The 25,592-nt window shown below is 41.8% G+C and overlaps 1 protein-coding gene across 5 annotated transcripts in view; it reads left to right on the top strand.

The window, feature by feature from the left end:
• SPATA13 (spermatogenesis associated 13) overlaps positions 1-25,592 on the top strand; it is a 328,609-nt gene that overhangs the window by 211,504 nt on the left and 91,513 nt on the right. For 2 of the 5 annotated variants that reach the window (XM_084650281.1, XM_084650280.1), the window contains exon 1: positions 16,194-16,314. The exons of the other annotated variants lie outside the window; for them this stretch is intronic. The gene's annotated coding sequence lies outside the window, so the exon portion shown is untranslated. Of the gene's footprint in view, positions 1-16,193; positions 16,315-25,592 lie in introns of those variants that run through there. 5 annotated transcript variants of the gene reach the window in all.

The raw sequence follows: 25,592 nt of genomic DNA, 5'->3' as shown, positions 1-25,592 counted from the left end.
CTAGCAGCTTTCCAATCCTGGGGCTCACTGGGAGCAACTTCAGCCACAGGTGCAATTTAGAGCTGCCTTCAGACTGATCTAAATCTGCACCCAGCTGCCTCTAACTGACAGCAGGAATAGCTGGACTGCACAGGTACTCTTGCTACATCCCCTTTGCTGAGGTCTGTGTCTCTTATTTTTATAAAAAGGAAAAAAAAGAAGCTCACTTCACGAAAGCTTATGCTCAGATAAATTTGTTAGTCTCTAAGGTGCCACAAGTCCTCCTTTTCTTTTTGCGAATACAGACTAACATGGCTGCTACTCTGAAACTTGTCTTATTTTTATGTCCTCCTCTCATATTGTGGCTCACCCTTGTGGACACTGGCAGTTTCATTGCTAGGGGTTTTGAATCTTACTAATGTAGTTGAATCTGCCAGCCAAGGGTGAAGTCCTGGCCCTGGTGGAGTCGATCAAAGTTGTGCCATAGACTTCAGTGGGGCCAGGATTTTACCCCATGTGTTTTCATATGAGAACACAAAGTCTTTCTCCTTTACTTTCCTCTGTTCTGACATCTTTCTTTGCACCATACAAATGTTTTATGTTCCCAGGAAACACATTTCATTTGCTTAATCAAGGTAAAGAAATCCAAGAATGCACCAGAACCTGGTGGTGTTCCCAAATAGGATTCTTTGTAGCATGCATCTAACAGAAAACATTTCTTTTTTACAGTGTTCTTTCACACTACTTTGTGTGCGTATAGCATGAAGTCATAACAGTACTGGCATATGAAAACAAGATGTCAGGGACAGAACCAACTCCTGCTTCCTCTACTCATGCAGGTAGCCCTATCAAATTTGGTTAGGCTACCATACTCTTGTCAAGTGAGCTTGATCTGGCTCATTTACAAGAGATGCATGTTGTTAAATACAAGCTCATTCTTTATCTTGGGTTGTTGTCTTAATGAATTTTTTCCCCAGTAAAGTTAAGGAGTAGAGACTTTCATAGGTTAGTCATTGCAGTTAGGATGTTAAATCATATTTAATTGCCTTGGGTGAAATTTTGTTACACTGCCTAGACATTTCTTTGGCATCCCAATGTGTTTATCTTTCATCTATCTCTGTAGTTTAAATCTCCCAGTTCCTAAGATGGGAAAATAAAAAAGGCTTTTATAAATGTGTAGGAATGGCAACTAGAAGTTGGCTGAACGTGTTCACAGAAGTTCGGGCACTTAAGAGCCCATGTGTATTTTACTGCTACTGCAAACACGGCAAGTAGATTGAAATAATTTCGGTATGTAATGCTCACAAATTTAAGTAGAGTGTTGCTGCTGCTGCTTTTTTACCAGAGGGGACATGTCACTCTTTCCAAAAGATCCTCAATCTATTTATATATCCTGCAATGCTTACCACTTTTCAGCGATGAGGAGTATGTCTCATTATCCTTGTCATCCCTCTCATAGACCTTTCTTACAGTAATTATTCCTGTGTTTATAGTCTCTTGGCTCCTTATGTCACCTGATTTTATTTTTCATTTACAAACAAGAAACCTAAAGCCAAGAGAACAAATGATTTGCCCAAGGGAGCACAGTGATTCAGTTGCAAAATATGGAATACAACCTAATCCTCCTGTTCTAACTACTAGACACAACCCTATCTCTAAAGAGCCTGTAATATGTAAATAGTTCAGTTTGAATATCAACTCATTATCTGACCAAACAAATCAAATCCAAACCCAAGTAGTACAAGTTATGTTGAAATAGCTAAGTTGACTCATTAATCTATTGCAATTAATATGGCAGGGTAAATAAAAATCTTGGATAAAAACCTTGTTAAAAGTGCATTTCCTGCCTGATACTAGTAATTTGTGATCCCTGAATGGATCGATGAGACCTCTTTGGCTGCTTCAGAACACTATTCGATTGTCTTCAGGAAGTTGGCTTTTTTACAAATTGCCCAACTAGGACTATCCATTCATTCAGAAGTCTCCTTCTATCTTTGCCTCTTGATTCCTTGCCTCTAGGAAGGTTAAGAATTTGTAAGTGCGGTGACTGGGTCTGCCTGAGGCAAGTTATTGCATTGTTCCACTTCAGAATCTTGTAAATAAATGTGCAAACCTTTAGTGATGAAACCAGTAGCCTCACTGGTCATTAACCGACTGAGAAGCTGTAATGGAAATGTCATTAATGGCATGTTTGATGTTTCATTATTGTTTTATTACAGCATCCTTATGTTACTGACTTTTTTTTTTTTTTTTTTTTTTTTACCCTGGAGATCCAGGACTACAACAGTCACCCCAGTTACATACCTCACTGCTGTGATTAGTCACATGGACCTGAGAAAAGGTTAATTTACAACATAAAATCCCCAGTGCAGTCCAATCCATGAATTCCCCATTTTATTTCCTTACAAATCCATCAATTCCCTGCTGCTCCTCCTCTCTAAAATATATACATTTCCTTGCTTCCTCCCTCAAGTTTCCCACCCCATCCTCCGCAGTATGTTCCTTCCTCTCTCTGCCCCCCTCCTTAGGACTCTCCTCACAGTGCAATCCCCAACTAGTCTATGGCCATAGACACAATGTTGCACTAGCTACATGTCCTCATAGGCAGGTTATGAACTCTGATGTAGGTAAAGTCTCTTCAGTTGGGAGTCTTGGAGGATTAATCATAGAGACTCTGCTTGTGCTCCTGGAGGACTGTAACCATAAACACATAACCTGGAGCTCCTCCGCACAGCTTTGCGGCTTTCCAAATGGGGAGACTGAAGCAGCTGTTGGGAAGCCTGGGAGAGGCCACCTGAAACTGGGAGTCTCCTGGTCAGTTTGGGAGGCTCAATAGGCCTGTCATCACACACACACCCAGAGAGAATGAACAGCTGATATTCAACAGCACCATATTCCCCTATGTTTTTACTCACGCTCCCCTTCCTCTTGTAGCTGCTCATGTTCTCTCCTTAAGCCCACCCCTTGTGTGGATCCCACCCTCACCCCAGGACTCCACTCCTCTCCCCTCTCCAGTGCTGTGTGCGCCAAAGGGCCGATTTCCCAGTGCTCAGCATCCACAGTTAGGCCAGATGGTCAAACGTGTTCTACTCCCATTGACCACTTGAAGTCAGATTTTCACTTACTGCTCCACTCCCAGTCTGCTGAGGACTGTTATTAATCTAGCCTCTTTTTTTTGGTGCTTACATGGAAGCTGAGCTCTTCTGGAAATCTGGCCCCAAGTCTTGCACCTGATCTTTTGTAGTTTGTATTTAATTTCTCTGATTTAGTTGTAAACTCCCAGAGCAGAGGTGTTCTTTTTTTCATAAAATGCTGACCTGCTCTTATCTGCATAGATCTTCTCCTTGTATCGTGTCAGGCACTTCCGCTTGCTTCCAGAACCAAAATACCACTGCACTCTACTGTTAGCACTGCAGAGTCAATGGCCTCATGTGCTGCATAAACCGTTACTTAGGGCCTGTGGGCTGTTCATTTTACCATACAAGAATCTACATGTATGGGGTTTGTATTTATGGATGTGAAATGTGTGTGCTCATGTATAACATGTGCATGAGGGAAGAAAAAAACAACTAATTACCATTTATTAAATTTCAATATTAAAAAAAAAAAACTTCATGGAACACCTTGACTGCTGATAGAACAGAAGTCCGACATAGCAATACTTGTACAGTTTTCATTACTGTCATGGAATCCTCCTCCAGAAACTGAAAAGCCAGCTAAACAAAGGGAGATGGAGAGAAGTTCCTCATAAAAGGCCAGGGTCTAACATCACTGTCTAAGTCCAATATGGATGGGACAGTGAAACGTAACACCTATGGAGATGGAATTGCTCTTTCAAGGCTTTTAAACAAAGTTGCTATTTTAAAAAATCACTTAATGGTCTGTTAAAGAACATACATTTCCCCCCCCCCCTCGGCCCCTGCTTCAGAGAATCAAAATTGAAGGGGTGAGGCGGCAATGGAGTTCTTTGTTAAATGGCCGCCATAGCACTTCAAAGTCCTTAAAGAATATTATCCCGCCTGGGCACTATGCTAGTGCCTCAATTTTACCTCTCTGATGGCAATTCTTGGGCAAAAAACAATCCTCTTTTCAAAGTCTATGAAACCATGTTGCTAAAAATACAGTCAGAGTGTTTAAAACACCTTTTAAAGTTGCAGTCCTTTCTCCTTCTCTCCCCAGTAATTAGTGGATACATCTATTTGCTTTGTGTGACCCAGTGGTGAATTGGTCTCCTGATGGGATCTGTGCCTTGATTACATTCCTGTTGCTAACCTAAATATTTGGAGGAAGTATTTCCCTACTTAAAAGTGCATACTCTGTGTTGTGTGGAATTGTTGAGTTTAAGCGCTATCAATGAAACACACACACAATATGCAGATGTAGCCTACACAGTGATCTATTATTTCCATTTCTTCCTATTTTTTTTTTTTTGCTGCTTTTACTATAGTGAAAGACTTAAGATCCACAGATGGTGAATTATTATTTTATGTTTCTGCATCCTCAAGTGGTTTTAGTGCTATTGAAAAGTGCTGAATGTATTGCCTTGGAGAGAGAGAGACTCTTGTTATTCACAGAACAAGTACAGCATGGGAATCAGGAGCCAGACTTCCCCACACTGTCTTAGACGTGTGTGGCAAGAAGGGACTTAATCATGTAAATAGAAAAGGAGTACTTGTGGCACCTTAGAGACTAACCAATTTATTAGAGCATGAGCTTTCGTGAGCTACAGCTCACTTCCTCAGATGCATCTGAGGAAGTGAGCTGTAGCTCACGAAAGCTTATGCTCTAATAAATTGGTTAGTCTCTAAGGTGCCACAAGTACTCCTTTTCTTTTTGCGAATACAGACTAACACGGCTGTTACTCTGAAACCTGTAATCATGTAAATGTTAGCGTCCAAGCCTATATCCTTGGCTGGTCTGCTGAAACTGCTGCCAACAATGGCAATAGTAATAGTGGTAGTTGTGATGAGGACATCTGTCCCATAGGAATTTAACCGAGACTTCCAGCTAGTGGCAATGCAGTGTGTTTGCAGCCATGTTGGTCACAGAGCTCTTCTTCAGGTCTGGGAAAGGTACTCTCAGCATCACTACAAAATGCAAGGTGGAAGGGATTGTTTAGCATAAGTAGTTAGTACCTATTGTAAGGGACCATTCAAGATAGAGTGGCCTGTTAACACCTCTGCAGTCACTCTATACTCTGCAGTAAGAGCCACTCTACCTTGAGTGGTCCCTTACAATAGGTGCTAACTACTTATGCTAAACAATCCCTTCCACCTTGCATTTTGCTGTGCTGGGAGTAGACCTCTGTGGGTATGTCTATGCAGCAAAGAAAACCCCGCAGCTGACCCGTGCCTGGCGACTCTGGCTTGCGGGGCTCAGGCTACGGAGCTGTTTCATTGCTGTGTAGACTTCCAGGCTCGGGCCCTGTGGGGTGGGAAGGTCCCAGAGCTCAGGCTCCAGTCCAAGCCTGAAAGTCTACACAGCAATGAAACAGGCCCACAGCCTGAACCTCACGAGCCCAAGTCGGTGGGCATGGGCCAGCTGTGGGTTTTTCTTTGCTGTGTAGACATAAGAACATAAGAATGGCCACACTGGGTCAGACCAAAGGTCCATCCAGCCCAGTATCCTGTCTAGCGACAGTGGCCAATGCCAGGTGCCCCAAAGGGAGTGAACCTAACAGGTAATGATCAAGTGATTTCTCTTCTGCCATCCATCTCCACCCTCTGACGAACAGAGGCTAGGGACACCATTCCTTGCCCATCCTAGCTAATAGCCATTAATGGACTTAACCTCCATGAATTTATCCAGTTCTCTTTTAAACACTGTTATAGTCCTAGCCTTCACAACCTCCTCAGGCAAGGAGTTCCACAAGTTGGCTGTGCACTGAGTGAAGAAGAACTTCCTTTTATTTGTTTTAAACCTGCTACCCATTAATTTCATTTGGTGACCCCTAGTTCTTATATTATGGGAACAAATAAATGACTTTTCCTTATTCACTTTCTCCACACCACTCATGATTTTATATACCTCTATCATATCCCCCCTTAGTCTCCTCTTTTCCAAGCTGAAAAGTACTAGCCTCTTTAATCTCTCCTCATATGGGACCCGTTCCAAACCCCTAATCATTTTAGTTGCCCTTTTCTGAACCTTTTCTAATACCAGTATATTTTTTTTGAGATGAGGGGACCACATCTGTATGCAGTATTTAAGATGTGGGCATACCATGGATTTATATAAGGGCAATAAGATATTCTGTCTTATTCTCTATCTCTTTTTTAATGATTCCTAACATCCCGTTTGCTTTTTTGACTGCCGCTGCACACTGCATGGACGTCTTCAGAGAACTATCCACGATGACTCCAAGATCTTTCTCCTGATTAGTTGTAGCTAAGTTAGCCCCCATCATATTGTATGTATAGTTGGGGTTATTTTTTCCAATGTGCATTACTTTACATTTATCCACATTAAATTTCATTTGCCATTTTATTGCCCAATCACTTACTTTGATGAGATCTTTTTGAAGTTCTTCACTGTCTGCTTTGGTCTTGACTATCTTGAGCAGTTTAGTATCATCTGCAAACTTTATGAATAAGTTGAATAGGATTGGTCCTAGGACTGACCCTTGGAGAACACCACTAGTTACCCCTCTCCATTTTGAAAATTTACCATTTATTCCTACCCTTTGTTCCCTGTCTTTTAACCAGTTCTCAATCCATGAAAGGATCTTCCCTCTTATCCCATGACGACGTAATTTACGTAAGAGCCTTTGGTAAGGGACCTTGTCGAAGGCTTTCTGGAAATCTAAGTACACGATGTCCACTGGATCCCTCTTGTCCACATGTTTGTTGACCCCTTCAAAGAACTCTAATAGATTAGTAAGACATGATCTCCCATTACAGAAACCATGTTGACTTTTGCACAACAATTTTATTCTTTACTGTTCTTTCAATTAATTTTCCCGATACTGACGTTAGACTTACCGGTCTGTAATTGCCAGGATCACCTCTAGAGCCCTTCTTAAATATAGGCGTTACATTAGCTATCTTCCAGTCATTGGGTACAGTAGCTGATTTAAAGGACAGGTTACAAACCAAATAGTTAATAGTTCTGCAATTTCACATTTGAGTTCCTTCAGAACTCTTGGGTGAATGCTATCTGGTCCCGGTGACTTGTTACTGTTAAGTTTCTCAATTAATTCCAAAACTTCCTCTAGTGACACTTCAATCTGTGACAATTCCTCAGATTTGTTACCTACAAAAGACGGCTCAGGTTGGGAATCTCCCTAACCTCCTCAGCTGTGAAAACTGAAGCAAAGAAGTTTTCCTTTAAGTGCTCCTTTTGTATATCGGTTGTCCAGGGGCCCCACTGGTTGTTCAGCAGGCTTCCTGCTTCTGATATACTTAAACATTTTGTTATAACCTTTTGAGTTTTTGGCTAGCCATTCTTCAAACTCCTTTTTGGCTTTTCTTGTTACATTTTTACATTTACATTTAATTTGGCAGTGTTCATGCTCCTTTCTATTTACCTCACTAGGATTTGACTTCCACTTTTAAAAAGATGCCTTTTTCTCTCTCACTGCTTCTTTTACACGGTTGTTAAGCCACGATGGCTCTTTTTTAGTTCTTTTACTGTGTTTTTTAATTTGGGGTAGACATTTAAGTTGAGCCTCTATTATGGTGTCTTTGACAAGTGTCCATGCAGCTTGCAGGGATTTCACTCTAGTCACTGTACCTTTTAATTTCTGTTTAACTAACCTCCTCATTTTTGCATAGTTCCCCTTTCTGAAATTAAATGCCACAGTGTTGGGCTGTTGAGGTGTTCTTCCCACCACAGGAATGTTAAATGTTATTATATTATGGTCACTATTTCCAAGTGGCCCTGTTATAGTTACCTCTTGGACCAGATCCTGCTCTCCACTCAGGACTAGATCGAGAGTTGCCTCTCCCCTTGTGGGTTCCTGTATCAGCTGCTCTAAGAAGCAGTCATTTAAAGTATCGAGAAATTTTGTCTCTGCATTTTGTCCTGAGGTGACATGTACCCAGTCAGTATGGGGATAATGGAAATCCCCCACTAATACTGAGTTCTTTATTTTGATAACCTATCTAATCTCCCTTAGCATTTCATCGTCACTATCCCTGTCCTGGTCAGGTGGTTGATAATAGATCCCTACTGTTATGTTCTTATTAGAGCATGGGATTACTATCCATAGAGATTCTATGGAACATGTGGATTCATTTAAGATTTTTATTTCATTTGATTCTACATTTTCTTTCACATATAGTGACACACACCCCCCCCCGGCATGACCTGTTCTGTCCTTCCGATATATTTTGTACCCCGGAATGATTGCGTCCCATTGATTGTCCTCACTCCGCCAGGTTTCTGTGATGCCTGTTGTATCAATATCCTCCTTTAACACAAGGCACTCTAGTTCACCCATCTTATTATTTAGACTTCTAGCATTTGTGTACAAGCACTTTAAAAACTTGTCACTGTTTATTTGTCTGCCCTTTTCTGATGTGTGAGATTCTTTATGTGAATATTTCTCTTCTGATCTGACCCATACTTTGTCCTCTTTCATCCTCTCCTCCTGACTAAAACCTAGTGAATCTCTATCAATAGACTCTCCTCTAAGAGAAAAGTCTCTGTCCGATCCATGTGTGCCTCTGCAGCAATCAGCTTTCCCCCATCTCTTCATTTAAAAACTGCTCTGTAACCTTTTTAATGTTAAGTGCCAGCAGTCTCGATCCACTTTGGTTTAGGTGGAGCCCATCCTACTGGGATGATCCAAGGAATGGAAAACCTGTTTTATGAAAGGAGACTCAAGGAGCTTGGCTTGTTTAGCCTAACTAAAAGAAGGTTGAGGGGAGATATGATTGCTCTCTATAAATATATCAGAGGGATAAATACCAGAGAGGGAGAGGAATTATTTAAGCTCAGTACCAATGTGGACACAAGAACAAATGGATATAAACTGGTCATTGGGAAGTTTAGACTTGAAATTAGACGAAGGTTTCTAACCATCAGAGGAGTGAAGTTCTGGAATAGCCTTCCAAGGGAAGCAGTGGGGGCAAAAGTCCTATCTGGCTTTAAGAATAGACTCAATAAGTTTATGGAGGAGATGTATGATGGGATAACATGATTTTGGCAATTAATTGATCTTTAACTATTCATGGTAAATAGGCCCAATGGCCTGTGATGGGATGTTAGATGGGGTGGGATCTGAGTTACTACAGAAAATTCTTTCCTGGGTATCTGGCTGGTGAATCTTGCCCATGTGCTCAGGGTTCAGCTGATCGCCATATTTGGGGTCGGGAAGGAATTTTCCTCCAGGGCAGATTGGAAGAGGCCCTGGAGATTTTTCGCCTTCCTCTGTACCATGGAGCATGGGTCACTTGCTAGAGGATTCTCTGCACCTTGAAGTCTTTAAACCACGATTTGAGGACTTCAGTAGCTCAGACATAGGTGAGAGGTTTTTCACAGGAGTGGGTAGGTGAGATTCTGTGGCCTGCGTTGTGCAGGAAGTCGGACTAGATTATCATCATTGTCCCTTCTGACCTTAATATCTATGAATCTATGAATACCCTGTGTGACTTGAAAGCTTGTCTCTCTCTCACCAACAGAAGTTAGTCCAATAAAAGATATTACCTCACCCACCTTGTGCAACTAGTGCAGTGGTTTTCAGCCAGTGGTCTGCGAACCACTGGGGGTCCGCAGACTATGCTTTAAGATTTCCAAAGGGTTCTGCCCCTCCATTCAAAATTTTTTAGGAGTCTGCAAATGAAAAAAGGTTGAAAACTACTGAACTAGTTCTCTAAAAAAACACCTCCATGAGGGGCGCAGCTCCCAGCGCTGGTGCACTTTCTACACTGGCACTTTTCAGCGCTGAAACTTGCTGTGCCCAAGGGGGTGTTTTTTTCACACCCCTGAGCGAGAAAGTTGCAGCACTGTAAAGTGCCAGTGTAGACAAGCCCCTAGTTTTACAGCCCTGGAATGCACTGAAATCAATCAAAGAACATCCCTATTCCTGCTGGAGAAATTAGGCCAGGTCCACACTACAGGCCTATATCGGTACAACTGTGTTGCTCAGGGGTGTGAAAAATGCACACCCCTGAGCGATGCAGTTGTAACGACCTAACCCCCAGGTAGATATGCGCTGCTTTAACATGTAGGTGTTCGCCCTGTAATATAGTGTCCAGGCCTGTACCCTTCGCTGGTCTGCTGAGACTGCTGCCAAGGATGGCAACAGTACTACAGGTTGTGGTGATGAGGACGTCTGTCCCCTAGGAATTGAACTGAGACTTCCCTCTTGGGGAGGTGAATTAACTACGCCGATAGGAGAAGCTCTCCTGTTGGTGTCTTCACTAAAGTGCTGTAGCGTTGAACATGAAGACAAGCCCTTAGTCTTGAAATATCAAACAGTTCTAAGGACCCTCGCCTTTACCTTCTTCTGTCCATATTTTCTAGGTATCCCTAATCATGACTTGCAGGATAACAAGGGCATTTGCCTGTCTTAAGTGGAGCTGTAGCTCACGAAAGCTTATGCTCAAATAAATTGGTTAGTCTCTAAGGTGCCACAAGTACTCCTTTTCTTTTTGAGAACCAGAGAGAGTGTTCTGTTATCCTGAAGGTAAGAGCTCACAGCTTTTTCAGAGCTTGACGCTGCAGGTAAAGACTGAATAAGCACATCATTCAGTTTGTGATACTCTGGCCTGATTTGCAGAGGTGCTGGATGCCCATGATCCCCACTGAACTCAGATTAAAGATGCTCAGTACCATGGTGATGTGACTCTGAATGGAACAGAATAGAATGGGATTTGCAGCATCTCTGAAAATCAGACCATTCCAGTCTGGCTAACTGTATTAGTACTGACAGGTTTCAGAGTAACAGCCATGTTAGTCTGTCTTCGCAAAAAGAAAAGGAGTACTTGTGGCACCTTAGAGACTAACCAATTTATTAGAGCATAAGCTTTCATGAGCTACAGCTCACTTCATCAGATGCATATCGTGGAAACTGCAGCAGACTTTATATATACAGAGAATATGAACCAATACCTCCTCCCACCCCACTGTCCTGCTGGTAATAGCTTATCTAAAGTGATCATCAGGTGGGCCATTTCCAGCACAAATCCAGGTTTTCTCACCCTCCACCCCCCCACACAAATTCACTCTCCTGCTGGTGATAGCCCATCCAAAGTGACAACTCTTTACACAATGTGCATGACAATCAAGTTGGGCTATTTCCTGCACAAATCCAGGTTTTCTCACATCTCCCCCACCCCCATACACACACAAACTCACTCTCCTGCTGGTAATAGCTCATCCAAACTGACCACTCTTCAAGTTTAAATCCAAGTTAAACCAGAACATCTGGGGGGGGGGGGTAGGAAAAAACAAGAGGAAACAGGCTACCCTGCATAATGACTTAGCCACTCCAAGTCTCTATTTAAGCCTAAATTAATAGTATCCAATTTGCAAATGAATTCCAATTCAGCAGTTTCTCGCTGGAGTCTGGATTTGAAGTTTTTTTGTTTTAAGATAGCAACCTTCATGTCTGTGATTGCGTGACCAGAGAGATTGAAGTGTTCTCCGACTGGTTTATGAATGTTATAATTCTTGACATCTGATTTGTGTCCATTTATTCTTTTACGTAGAGACTGTCCAGTTTGACCAATGTACATGGCAGAGGGGCATTGCTGGCACATGATGGCATATATCACATTGGTGGATGTGCAGGTGAACGAGCCTCTGATAGTGTGGCTGATGTTATTAGGCCCTGTGATGGTGTCCCCTGAATAGATATGTGGGCACAATTGGCAACGGGCTTTGTTGCTAGGATAAGTTCCTGGGTTAGTGGTTCTGTTGTGTGGTATGTGGTTGTTGGTGAGTATTTGCTTCAGGTTGCGGGGCTGTCTGTAGGCAAGGACTGGCCTGTCTCCCAAGATTTGTGAGAGTGTTGGGTCATCCTTTAGGATAGGTTGTAGATCCTTAATAATGCGTTGGAGGGGTTTTAGTTGGGGGAATGATTAATTGGCTTTCTGTAGGCTCTTTCGGACTGGTTTGGCTGCTTCTGTTTTAGGTAACTATGGGATATATGAAAGAACCACAGTGAACATATAAAATTCCTTTTCAACAAATTAGTTCTTTTAACAAGTTTGCTCTGTCAACAATTGTCTGTTCTGGGTTATGTTCCAAACAAACGGAGAGACTCCCTTCCCCTTAGTTCACCTATGTTGACTCAGTTTTAAATGGGTCATTGCCACTGCCTTTTGAGGGGGACTGAGAGGGACTGAGCTGTCAAATCAGAATAAGTCCCGAGAATGGAGCCATGTATTTTCAGCAGGAAGGTAAGAGTAAGGGATCCTTTTGTTTTGCCACTGACTTGCTCTAGGATCCTGGACAAGTGACTAAAGCCAAAATATTCAGAATTGGCCACTCATTTTAGGTGTCTCAAATGTTGGTGTCTTAGGGTCTGAGGTTCGCAACCCAAAATCTGAAACATCCAAAAATAGAGGCCACTTTTGAAAATTTGGGCTTTAACCTATATGTGCCTCACTTTCCTCATCTGTATAATTGATATAATAAGACCTTAACTCATGACAGTTGTAAGGCCTAATTTCATTAATGTCTGTAAAGTGCTTTGAGATCCTGAGCTGACAGGTATAATAGAAATTCAAAATATTATTTTCTATTGTACAGTACATTGAGGGGAAAGACAGTCAAGATTATTCTGCTTACTGAGGTGTTAACTAGGATTCTGCTGTAAATCTGTCCAGGAAAACAGGCATTATGCAGCTTTAAAACTTTGGAATGTCTTCTACACCAGTGCTTGATTTCCTAAGCCTCATATTAAAATGAGAAATCTCCAAGAGATTTGTCAGATAAGTTTCTTTGTGGGTTTGAATGCTAAATTTATTTTATTTTTGGCCTTCTGGTTCTGGCTTCTGCTCCCTTTCCTCAGACCTGTGAAGGACTGTAACCAGGGTGGGGCAAGTGGGGCAGCCGCCCAGGGCGCAAAGCTGTAGGGGGTGGGGGTGGAGAAATAGAGCAGCAAAATGAAGGGAAAAAATGGTAAGGGCTCAAATATGTTTGCTCTCTCCAGGTGTTAAAATGCCTGGTTACAGCTTTGTACCTGTGACCTGCCTGGGAATTGACCTTTTACTTTACAGTTGTGCCTAAATTTCAGTGTCTCGTAAAGTGCCAAACCAGAGAACAAAGTCTGCTGCTTCACCACAGCATCTTCACCTCAAATACATATTTACATGGAAGCACAGTAAATGAAGACTCTGATGACTGATTTGAGGCTAAAGAAAATGTACAGCACTCTTGGGCTGTCCTTTAATGATATAACAACTTTTATATCAGATGGAGCCCTGTACTACGGGACTTACACAAAGCTCAGTAAAGTCAAAGGAAATACTCCCATTGACTTCGGATCTGGTCCATAGGCCCCCCTTCCTCTCTCCCTCCCCGGTTAGGAAGCTTCTGCTGCCCCTGCCTCTACAGATAAATGGCCAAATTTTACTTCTCCTACCCCAGTGAAGCCACATAGGCAATTGTAAATTTGCTTCTAGCACTGAGGAGCATAGACTCATAGAATATCAGGGTTGGAAGGGACCTCAGGAGGTCATCTAGTGCAACCCCCTGCCCAAAGCAGGACCGATCCCCGACTAAATCATCCCAGCCAGGGCTTTGTCAAGCCTGACCTTAAAAACTTCTAGGGAAGGAGATTCCACCACCTCCCTAGGTAATGCATTCCAGTGTTTCACCACCGTCATAGCGAAAAAGTTTTTCCTAATATCCAACCTAAATCTCCCCCACTGCAACTTGAGACCATTACTCCTTGTTCTGTCATCTGCTACTACTGAGAACAGTCTAGAGCCATCCTCTTTGGAACCCCCTTTCAGGTAGTTGAAAGCAGCTATCAAATCCCCCCTCATTCTTCTCTTCTGAAGACTAAACATCCCCAGTTCCCTCAGCTTCTCCTCATAAGTCATGTGTTCCAATCCCCTAATCATTTTTGTTGCCCTCCACTGGACTCTTTCCAATTTTTCCACATCCTTCTTGTAGTGTGGGGCCCAAAACTGGACACAGTACTCCAGATGAGGCCTCACCAATGTCGAATAGAGGGGAACGATCACGTCCCTCGATCTGCGGCAATGCCCCTACTTATACATCCCAAAATGCCATTGGCCTTCTTGGCAACAAGGGCACATTGTTGGCTCATATCCAACTTCTTGTCCACTGTAACCCCTAGGTCCTTTTCTGCAGAACTGCTGCCGAGCCATTTGGTCTCAAGTCTGTAGCGGTGCATTGGATTCTTCCATCCTAAGCGCAGGACTCTGCACTTGTCCTTGTTGAACCTCATCAGATTTCTTTTGGCCCAATCCTCCAATTTGTCTAGGTCACTCTGTATCCTATCCCTACCCTCCAGCGTATCTACCACTCCTCTGAATTTAGTGTCATCTGCAAACTTGCTGAGGGTGCAATCCACACCATCCTCCAGATCATTTATGAAGATATTGAACAAAACCGGCCCCAGGACCGACCCCTGGGGCACTCCACTTGATACCGGCTGCCAACTAGACATGGAGCCATTGATCACTACCTGTTGAGCCCAACAATCTAGCCAGCTTTCTATCCTCCTTATAATCCATTCATCCAGCCCATACTTCTTTTACTTGCTGGCAAGAATACTGTGGGAGACCGTGTCAAAAGCTTTGCTAAAGTCAAGGAATAACATGTCCACTGCTTTCCCTTCATCCACAGAGCCAGTTATCTCATCATAGAAGGCAATTAGATTAGTCAGGCATGACTTGCCCTTGGTGAATCCATGCTGACTGTTCCTGATCACTTTCCTCTCCTCCAAGTGCTTCAGAATTGATTCCTTGAGGATCTGCTCCATGATTTTTCCAGGGACTGAGGTGAGGCTGACTGGCCTGTAGTTCCCAGGATCCTCCTTCTTCCCTTTTTTTAAAGATGGGCACTACATTAGCCTTTTTCCAGTCATCTGGGACCTCCCCCAATCGCCATGAGTTTTCAAAGATAATGGCCAATGGCTCTGCAATCACATCCGCCAACTCCTTTAGCACTCTCAGATGCAATGCATGAAGTAGTGGAGCTCTTGCCTGTCTGTAATACTAATTGGCCCAAAGCATGGCTACTTCCCTGAGGCCATGTCTACACTACGATATTATGTCAACCTAACTTAAGTCAGCACACAGCCACAGCAGTGATTAAATCGTTTGTGTGTGTGAGCTTTCAGGAGCGCTTGTATCCATTGTATTGTAGCATTGTAGGATGGCTTCTGAAAGCCAGTAACAGACTTCCACAGCTAGGTTCATGCAAGGCAGCTTGTCCATCTAACTCTGTAGTGTAGACCAGGCCTGAGAAGTGCCTGTCTATGTTTATATAGTGCTACACCTGTGGTTTCTGAAAGCTGCTCTACCCACTGCCCACTCATTCTCCCTCCTATAGTGTTTTGCACCCTTCAGAGTTATAATTAAGCCCCAAACTTTTATTTTTGCCTGTTTTCGTTTTCCCTCACCTACTACAGTAATTACTCTTGTTGTACACAATCATTATTTTTGCAGGTGCAAATAGGCTATACCATTTATTTCTACTATCTTTAATGCTTGTTCCTATTTAAATTCTATGCAGATGGATGGTTGGCCTGTGTTACTCTTGGTTTGCCATTTTGTCTACATTGTCAAATGCAATTTACGCATGATGAACTCCGATCCACAGAAAACATCTCATAACCTGCACAATATTTAACTAGATGTCTGTGGTTATTAGCTGAGGCAATAGCTTCTTATATTGCATTGTTCTTCCTCCACGTATTAATTTTATATTTGACACAATAAGTCAGTCCCTCAACTCTTGATTCAGTATGAGCAAATGAACACGAATGTAACGTACAAGGATGTTTAAAACAAAAGAGCCTTAATGAAACACCAGTATAAGTTATGCTTATTTCTTCTGCTGCTTCAGTTTTGTAAGTATATGTTTAACTTGGTGATTTCACACACTGGTGTGGAACCACTCGTTATATATTAACTTAGAGCTCAATCCGAAAAGGTACTGAGTGCTCCTGTGAAGTGCCAAGTGCCTTTCACACCCAGTGGGAGTGGAACGCACTCAGCACCATGCAGGACTGGGCCCTTTAAATGCAGGCAACAGCAGGCACTTTAAACCAAACACATTTTCTGGGCTCTAGTGTGAGACGAGGTTCATACGGTAGTTGTGTAATATTTTCATGCAATGGATTTTCATGCACTTACATTAAATCTCATCTAAAAGAATCAATGGCTGTTGGAAGACTTAAAAATAGAGGTATGTGGATTAGTACTTATTATGTTTAGTGTTTGTTATGTTCTCAGTTGTTCTAATTAGGTACTGAAGAATTTTAAAGAAAATCCTGTATCTTGTGTTACTAGAACCTATCTGTGTCCAGGTTTCAGAGTAGCAGCCGTGTTAGTCTGTATTCGCAAAAAGAAAAGGAGTACTTGTGGCACCTTAGAGACTAACCAATTTATTTGGGCATAAGCTTTCATGAGCTACAGCATCCGATGAAGTGAGCTGTAGCTCACGAAAACTTATGCTCAAATAAATTGGTTAGTCTCTAAGGTGCCACTAGTACTCCTTTTCTTCTTTCTATCTGTGTCCAGAATCAGAATATTAGATTGAGACGAATGTTTTCACTCTTTAGTGTCTTTAGCTTCAATGTGACTTCCACCACTGTAGAAAAGGGGTTTTTATGGTTGTGTTTGATCTGAGTAATTTATCTAAATAGAATATCTTTATATTACATGTTATTGCATCTGTATATTGTACAGCTGTGAAGTCTTTTGCACATAGATGGCTAAAGCTGACTCAGTAGACACTTAAATCGGAGCTTAGGGGACTGGTTCGTTAGGAACTATCCATGCCTGCAGTTCCCAAGTCCTCAGACATTTTTTCAAGGTCAGTTCTGGAAAAGTGTTTTCAGTAATATGGTTGTGCCAGTTGTTGTAGCCTCTCTGGGCCTGATCCAGCTCAGTGGGAATCCTGTTATTTGTTTCAGTGGGAGCTGGAGTAGCCTTCTATGCACAGAGTCATATCCTGGTCGACTGGAAGTCAGTGGGAGTTTTGCTATGGACTCCAGTAAAATCAGGCTTCAGCCCGTAGTGCACATTTAAGAATAAGTTAACACAGCAGAAATTTTAAAAGGTCAAAATTATGAAACAGCACTTAGGAAACAGATCAGCTGCTTACATTTTAAGGAAAACAAGTAAATAATCAGCAGTTCGAGCCCTGACCCAATTGAAGTTGATTTACTTTAATGAGACCAGGATTTGGCACAATATGTGCAAACTAGAGTGTTTATCCTTCCTCCTTCTCTGGAATTTATATAACTTTTCCAGAGAAACAGGTCTAGACTGCTGTTGTTTTATAACCGAAGAGAGTTGTATACAAAGGAAGTTCTCTCCCTTCACTAGTAAATGGTACTTGCCATCATTAAGCAAGTGTGGAGGAAATAGTTGACTTTTTTTCTGGATTCACTTTCTAATAGTGCTAATTAGAATCTGAAAACAACAACATAATTTTGCATGCAGACTTGCACTTCAAATCTGTCAGAGAAGAGCAATGGCTGTTTTAGGGATTATAGGATGAGCCCTAGTTTAATTATGGTAAATAATTCTATGTGATAATGCCTGTGTCTTCTCGAAATGAAATAAACCACCCACCTGTTGGAGACTATTTTGGCCCCAATCCTGAAAACACCTACATATGTGAATAGTCCCATGTGACTACCTAAGTAACTTTCTGCATGTGAGTGAACGGGACTAGTCATGTGTGTAACATTACTCATACATGTGTTCGCAGGATCAAGGCTTTAATGATTAATTTTAACTGAAATCAGTATAGATATAAGTATGCTACACTCAAGCAAGTTGCCGAATAGCCAGTTTGCCGGGATGAGGCAGTCAAGTTTGCCAGGTGTTTCTTGTGAGTAAACAAAAGTGAAAAAGAGGTGGAGTAGGAGACGGTCATATATTAACGAGAGGCACCTGTGTACTTAAGGTACAATTACCTAATCTAGCAACTAGCATTTTTCATGGGTAGGAAGTTAAAATGACTAGGTTGCCCCTTAAAAGGAAAATGGAAATATAAGTGGAAGTTTATGTAAACAGAGTGGGCTCTCCATAACAAAGAAGCATTTATCAAATACTGTCACTATAAAATGAAGGCACCATTAGATTCCATGGCAGGAAATAGTAGCAATTAGACATCATTCTCTCTGGGAAGATAATTTTCCTATTTGTGTAAATGAGTTTGTTCTTACATACTAATATTATTATTATTAATATTAACAAAATGTAATCATGTTTAATACTGTGAGACTTAACCCACTGAAAACTCTTGATTTGATTCTCCTTTCACTTAACACCAGTTTAAATCTAGAATAATTTGTTTTTTATTTTTAGAACCAAAGCTTTCCTAGTTGTGCTCACATCTACACCTAAAAATATTCTCAAATATGACTATTTTTACAAGCACAGATATAGGACCTTTCATGCACTCTTCTTTGTTAAATGTTCAAAATTCAAAGTACAGAATGTTGCACATAGAATGTTATGGGATTAGTGTATTTAACAGGCTGCAATATAAATGATTTAAAGTGTTGATCTGATCATGAAAAACACTGCATACCAAATATATATATAAATAATGACCCATTGAATTCCAAAAGGCTTTTTAACTAATTAATATATTTTCTTGATTTGGCTCTGGTAGGATAATATCAGTCAGCTGAGATAGCTGGTGCACTTTTTTACTTTTCTGTTTGTAATATTATACTCTTTCACAGGAAAAGCAGCGTACTTCCAGTGTACTTTGTGAAAAGATTATTTCCTACAGATCTTTAAGATGTTCAGAATTAAAAAACTTTCATATAAGTTTTGTCTAGCTCAGATAATTACCCATTGCTGACAGTGGATGTCAGCAGTGGGTCAGGTGAACAGGTGCTAAACATATCTAATTGGAAGTGTAGAACAAGAAAAGTATGTTCTGCACTGCTTCAGAAACCATGGGTAAAACAGATGTAAAGTGAGTTGATTTTAATACACTGTTAAAGGTTGGGCTGAACCAATTGCTGGTCCCTTTGTCAGCAATGGGTATTTTTCCTAGCGTAGATAAGGCTATTGATTTTTTTTTTTAACCCCTTTAAGAAGAATTTATTCCAGGAAGTATGTTTACTGAGTGATATTTATAAACAATGATTTTAGAGGTACATAGAAATAATGTATGTACATATATGGGCATATGCATTATGGAGGCCTTTGGGATTTGTATATAAAGCAGGATTAGAATCCCTCTGTTTAATGACAGATTTTAATATTTGGCACAATAACACTTCAGGGAATTGTATTTTCCATGTAATTTTTAAATGAAAGTATTTTCTCACTTTTGCAGAGGCAATATTTTAAAATACTCCCTGACTGAACTTTTGTCCTGATAATTTTGCATTTCTTTGGGTTCCTATCACTAAACAACCACTATCTGTACAAACGCCAAATGCCAAACACACAAATTCCAATAATATCTCAGGCACAGGCCACTTCTGACATTTAAAAACTGAATACACAGAGAGAATTATTCCTTTTACTCAGAATAACCTGTTCGAGCTACACCAATGGAATATTTTTATACCCATCAGCCATTTCCATTTTCCAGCAGTGCCAGCCTGCCCTGATTTACAATACTGTCCTCACAGAGAGCGCAGTTGGCAGCGCGTCAGTCTCATCATCTGAAGGTCCTAAGTTCAAGCCTCAGAGATGAGGAGCTAGGAAGGCAGGCTGAACAGCAGGGAGCATGAGGATGGGCTGTGGAGGAAAGAGATGGGGATCTAGGGGTCCATGGCGTAACTGTGGTGGAGTGAAACACCACACCCAGAGCACAGAATGTGTTCTAGAGATGTCACGGCAGGCTGTGGGCATTCCTATGCTTTGCTATTCCCTAGGTGCCACAAGTCCCATGGTACAAGTTAGAGCAATCAGTAACCCCAGGCTAGGAGCATCACAAACTACATCCCTTGTTTTTAACAGACAGGCAGCCAAATTCAGGGGGGTGGGGCTGGGGGTGAGAGTGAGGGGGCGGGGGAAGGTCGGTGCTGAAGTTTATTTCAATTATATTTTTTGACCTGAGGTTTGATAAGGTCTTTTGAAAAGGATAAAGTCACTGACAAAAATAGAAGTGTCCATTTTGTTATTTGGAATGTTTACGCAAAGACAGGACTTATTGAAGTAAATTACTGTTGTAAGGAAACTTGCAATCTTACCGTTCAGAATGATACCGTGATTTTACAAGACACAAATTAGTCAGGTTCAGAAACTCCAGCATCAAAATAAATCAGGCAGAAAGGTTTTTCAACAGCCACCTTAGCCTGAATTCTTTCTGGAAAACTAGCATTTTTTCTTTGGTTCTTGTCACAGGTGCACAAGGACAGTACATTATTTTTATTCATATATAGGCTTTTGTATGGCACTCATCACTATGGTATCTGAGCACCTCACAATCATAAATAGATTTGTCCTCAAAATGTCCATTTGAGGTAGGGAAATATTATTACGCCCACTTCTTTACAGATGAGGAATTCAGACAGAGAAAGAGTGAGAGCCCAAAGTCGCAAAGAAATAGAATGCAGAACTCCTGTGTCCCAGCCCAGTGCTTCAGCCACAACACTATCTGCTCTGTCTGAGATATGAATCTTCCTTTTTTTAAAGACTTTGGCATTGCTTTCAATACTGGTGAAATTCTGAACATTTGACCTCTACTTTTATTTCCAATTGGTTCATTCTTGACAGCAACTGGAATAACTGAGTTCATTCAAAGTCCAAGGACACCAAGAAAAGGACACTGTAGATAGACCTTGCTGGGGTTTTTTTTGTTTTGTTTTTTAACAAAGGGCCTATTTGCTCTGTGGGAGGGGAAGGTTGAGCTTGGCAGGGAGACACAGAGGCATTGAGAGTATTACATTTGTGGCATCATTTCCCTCCTTTCTGGGTGGGGGGTCTTCAGTGGTGAGGATCTGCAGCTATGCAGAGGCAGGCTGGGGCCTTAGAGGGGGCACCATAGACCCCAGAAACTCATGTTTGTGGGTAAATTAGTGCTGTCCCTGTCAGCATTAACATACTGGTGGTCCCCAGCACAGTTTGGAAACCAGGTCCACTCGTCCAAGTGGGGACCAACTATAGTGCAGAAGTACAAGGCCTCTGGACAGATGGACCATCTGCAGAGCTCAGGGCATTGGTGAGTTTAGGAAGTGGAACCCTTAGCTACTTCAATAACAGGTCAAACTCAGGCCCAATGGAATAATTCTAGGGAAACTCTGTGAGTCTAAATTTGCAGAGTTGCCTGGCCCACACAGTAATAACCCAAATAGTGGAATAATTTGACCCTCAGCAAGTTCACGGATGACACTAAGCTGTGGGGAGAGGATGATATGCTGGAGGGTAGGGATAGGGTCCAGAGTGACCTAGACAAATTGGAGGATTGGGCCAAAAGAAATCTGATGAGGTTCAACAAGGACAAGCGCAGAGTCGTGCACTTAATATGGAAGGATCCCATGCACCGCTACAGGTTGGGGGCCGAGTAGCTAAGCGGCAGTTCTGCGGAAAAGGACCTGGGGATGAGAAGCCGGATATGAGTCAACAGTGTGCCCTTGTTGCCAAGAAGGGTAACGGCATATTGGGCTGCATTAGTAAGAGCATTGCCAGCAGATTGAGGGAAGTGATTATTCCCCTCTATTCGGCACTGGTGAAGCCACATCTGGAGTATTGCATCCAGTTTGGGGCCTTCCAATACAGAATGTGGACAAATTGGGGAGAGTCCAGTGGAGGGCAACGAAAATGATTAGGGGGCTGGGGCACATGACTTATGAGGAGAGGCTGAGGAAACTGGGCTTATTTAGTCTTCAGAAGAGAAGAGTGAGGGGTGATTTGATAGCAGCCTTCCTCTTTGGAACCCCCCTTCAGGTAGTTGGAGGAGCTCGGCTGTTCTCAGTGATGGCAGATGACAGAAAAAGGAGCGATGGTCTCAAGTTGCAGTGTGGGAGGTCTAGGTTGGATATTAGGAAAAACTATTTCACTAGCAGGATGGAATGGGTTACCTAGGGAGGTGGTGGAATCTCTATCTTAGAGGTTTTTACAGCCCGGCTTGACAAAGCCCTGGCTGGGACGATTTAGTTGGGGTTGGTCCTGCGTTGAGCAGGGGGTTTGGACTAGATGACCTCCTGAAGTCTCATAGAATCATAGAATATCAGGATTGGAAGGGACCTCAGGAGGTCATCTAGTCCAACCCCCTGCTCAAAGCAGGACCAATCCCCAATTAAATCATCCCAGCCAGAGCTTTGTCAAGCCTGACCTTAAAAACTTCTAGGGAAGGAGATTCTACCACCTCCCTAGGTAACGCAGTCTCTTCCAACCCTAATCTTCTATGACCCTAACTAATTAGACAGTGGCTGCTACTGGATGGAAATGAAGTAAGTTTAAATGTTTAGCTTTCGGGCTATTAGTCTCACTGGTGCCCATTCAGCCTTCATATAGAAGTCACTGGCAGTTGTGACTGTCTGAGGAAAGAACTGGGCACCCTATGTGTAACCGAGTTGATATCAACCCCGAACATAGCTTGCATGAAATGAGCTACTTGTAGCTTCAATTAGTCTGAGATTTTTATTACTGACTTTTGTCAGTTAAAATGATGTATACAGTGATCTAATGCAAAGGAAGCCAGCCATTTATGTAGCTGCCAAAATATGAAGGGATGCTGAACTTTGAAAATGTTGCCATTTATTTTAGAATTATTAAAGAAGAAGATGGTTATTAAGCAAGATGAGATAGTACTGTGATGGGTACCAAATAAAGACTTGTAATAATAACAATAGTAAAACAACTAAGGCTACGATTTTGGCATATGTCAGGTTTCAGAGTAGCAGCCATGTTAGTCTGTATCCGCAAAAAGAAAAGGAGTACTTGTGGTACCTTAGAGACTAACAAATTTATTTGAGCATAAGCTTTTGTGAGCTACATTTTGGCATAAGAATTTTTAGTAGATTTCACAGCAGAGGTGCAGGGAAAAAAGCAATATGTCACAGAAAGGTCACCAGATGATCCTCCCAGAGCCCTAGAGGGAGGACCCCATAACCAGCCCAATCCCCCTTGAGCCCTCGGGAGCCCTCAATACCACCAACCTGATCCTCTGAGTCCCTGCCTTCTCCCCAAGGGCCTTCTTACCTAACCCTCCTGACTGACAATCCCCTGGTTTAAAATGTGAAGGGGGCAATGGCCCTTTTGCCCCCTTGTCTCTGGCGCAAGTGGAGGCCGGCCTGGGCCCTTCCCATCCCCAGGACAGGAGGCACCATTGCAGAGTGGGCTCATCGTGTATTTTATTCAAATTCACGATTACTGGGAACACTATGGCCTTTGTGCCAAAATTGTAGCCTTAATAATAACAGGCTCATAGTTAAAGTTGTGAGCCACACTGCATTCTTAGCACATGTATCATCATTTAATGGGAAATTATCCCAAAATTATATTGACATTTTTGTAACCTATGAAAATTGCTGGAGCTTTTCACTGTTGTACCTCTATTTTAATGTATTGTTTCTGTAACTTTCCATTACAAGATTTTTGTGATCAGGCAGTTTACTTGCAACTAAAAGGAAAATAAACTTCAAAAAAATCAAAGATGTGAAGGATATATGACAAACCAGAGGTAGAATTAGCAAGAGGAAGACTTTTTTTTTATTGGAATATAGATAGGAACATGAGAGAGATCATAGCTGAATCTTTTGGAACTGTAAACATGCCCACGGATGTTAATTTCAACTTCCACTATGTAATAGTAAAAGCAATACAGTAGAACCTCAGAGTTATGAACACCTCAGGAATGGAGGTTGTTCATAACTCTGAAATGTTTGTAACTCTGAACAAAACATTATGGTGGCTCTTTCAAAAGTTTACAACTGAACATTGACTTTATATAGCTTTGAAACTACTATGCAGAAGAAAAATGCTGCTTTCCCTTTATTTTTTTTGTATATGTTTGAGACCCTACTGTACTGTATTTTCTTTTTTCTTTTTTTCCTTTGGAGGGGTTTCTGCTGCTGCCTGATTGTGTACTTCCGGTTCCAAAAAAGGAGTGTGGTTACTGGTCAGTTCGTAACTCTGGTGTTCATAACTCTGAGGCTCACCATATATAACTGTAAAAAGAGACTAAACAAATAAAAGCCCTCATGCTAATTTAAAACACTCAGAGGTCCTAATAACACAGGAAAATAGACTAGAGGCACAGAATTCTTGGAGTTTTTTTTCCCTTTTCTAACATAGTTCAGACTGTTAGATTGCTGACACAGATTGCTGTGACTTTCCTATGCACTATACAAACCTGTAATTGTCCAGAGCTTATTGGCATAGCAACCAAGATAACAGCTCTGTTAAGCTTGTTGGGTATTTCTCTTGCATCATACTGACTCAGTCATGCTATTGAGACCTGTTGCTTCAGTTTTTTCTGTTCTGTAATTGTAATAAACATTGTAGATATTATGAATGAGTGGAACTTTGCAGATTTTTTTAAAATAATTTCTAATCAAGTGTATTGGCTGCTTCATTACAAGGCACTTTTTCAGCAGATAAATTTGTAGTAGATTTTTATACCTGGGAAGGGGATAAGGTAGAACCCTGGCTCCTTTGCCTCCTCTTAAGCACCAGCCATCAGGATGGTGGACATGCTACATGCTGAGGGTGGAGGGTGTTACAAATTACTCCATCCACCCCTTACTCCTCTACCTCCAGCAAAACAGGAAGCAGTGGGATGCATTGTGCCTCACAGATGAAACGCTGCCCCTTGCTGTGGATGATGTGCAAATAACATGATTGAACCTTAAACTGGTCCCTTTGATTCAGGGAGTGCACCTATGCCTTGTTATTTAGTCTCACTAAAATGTCACTTACTGAATGAGCAGGACACCCTCTGTGAGGGGGCCTCAGCTCTGGAATTCATCATGAGCCCCTTGCTCTGTAAGAGCCCATGTTTTTGGTCCTCCTGAGCATATTGCAGGACCCATTTATTTCCCCAGGCATGTTTGGTGGGGGTCAGTTGAGAGATGTGATGACAACGTTGCAGTTTGATAGTTATTTGGTAGGAGGGAGTTATTAAAAAGCTATTAATAGGTATTTTAAATATAAATATTAAGAATAAGGATAATAGATAAATTACAGCGATGAGGCAATCTGATACCTGGGTGATGGATGTGGTGTACGAACCTGAAAAGAGCAGAATAGAAAAAGATAGCACTCGATTATAGCCATTTAGATTCTAACAGAGAGCCCTCTCTAGCTGTCTCTTATAGTCAGTACCTTTTCCTCTCAGCATGTAGTTCCCCCATCATCTCAATGTACTTTTCACTTAACAGAAAATCTATTTCTAATAATTTTACAAGAACATAGAGAAAACGTGCATGGGACCGAACTTCACTGCTGACTCTCTGTTCCTTCCCCCTGTATTTTGCATCTCCACAGTCTTCCCCTCTTTCTTTTTTCCCCTTAAACTTTTGTGAGTCACAAGATAAA

The sequence above is a fragment of the Lepidochelys olivacea genome, assembly GCF_965140295.1.
Source record: "Lepidochelys olivacea isolate rLepOli2 genome assembly, chromosome: 1".
NCBI lineage: Eukaryota > Metazoa > Chordata > Testudines > Cheloniidae > Lepidochelys > Lepidochelys olivacea.
Note: the sequence above shows the minus strand (reverse complement) of the source record. Positions and strands in the feature narration are given on the sequence as shown.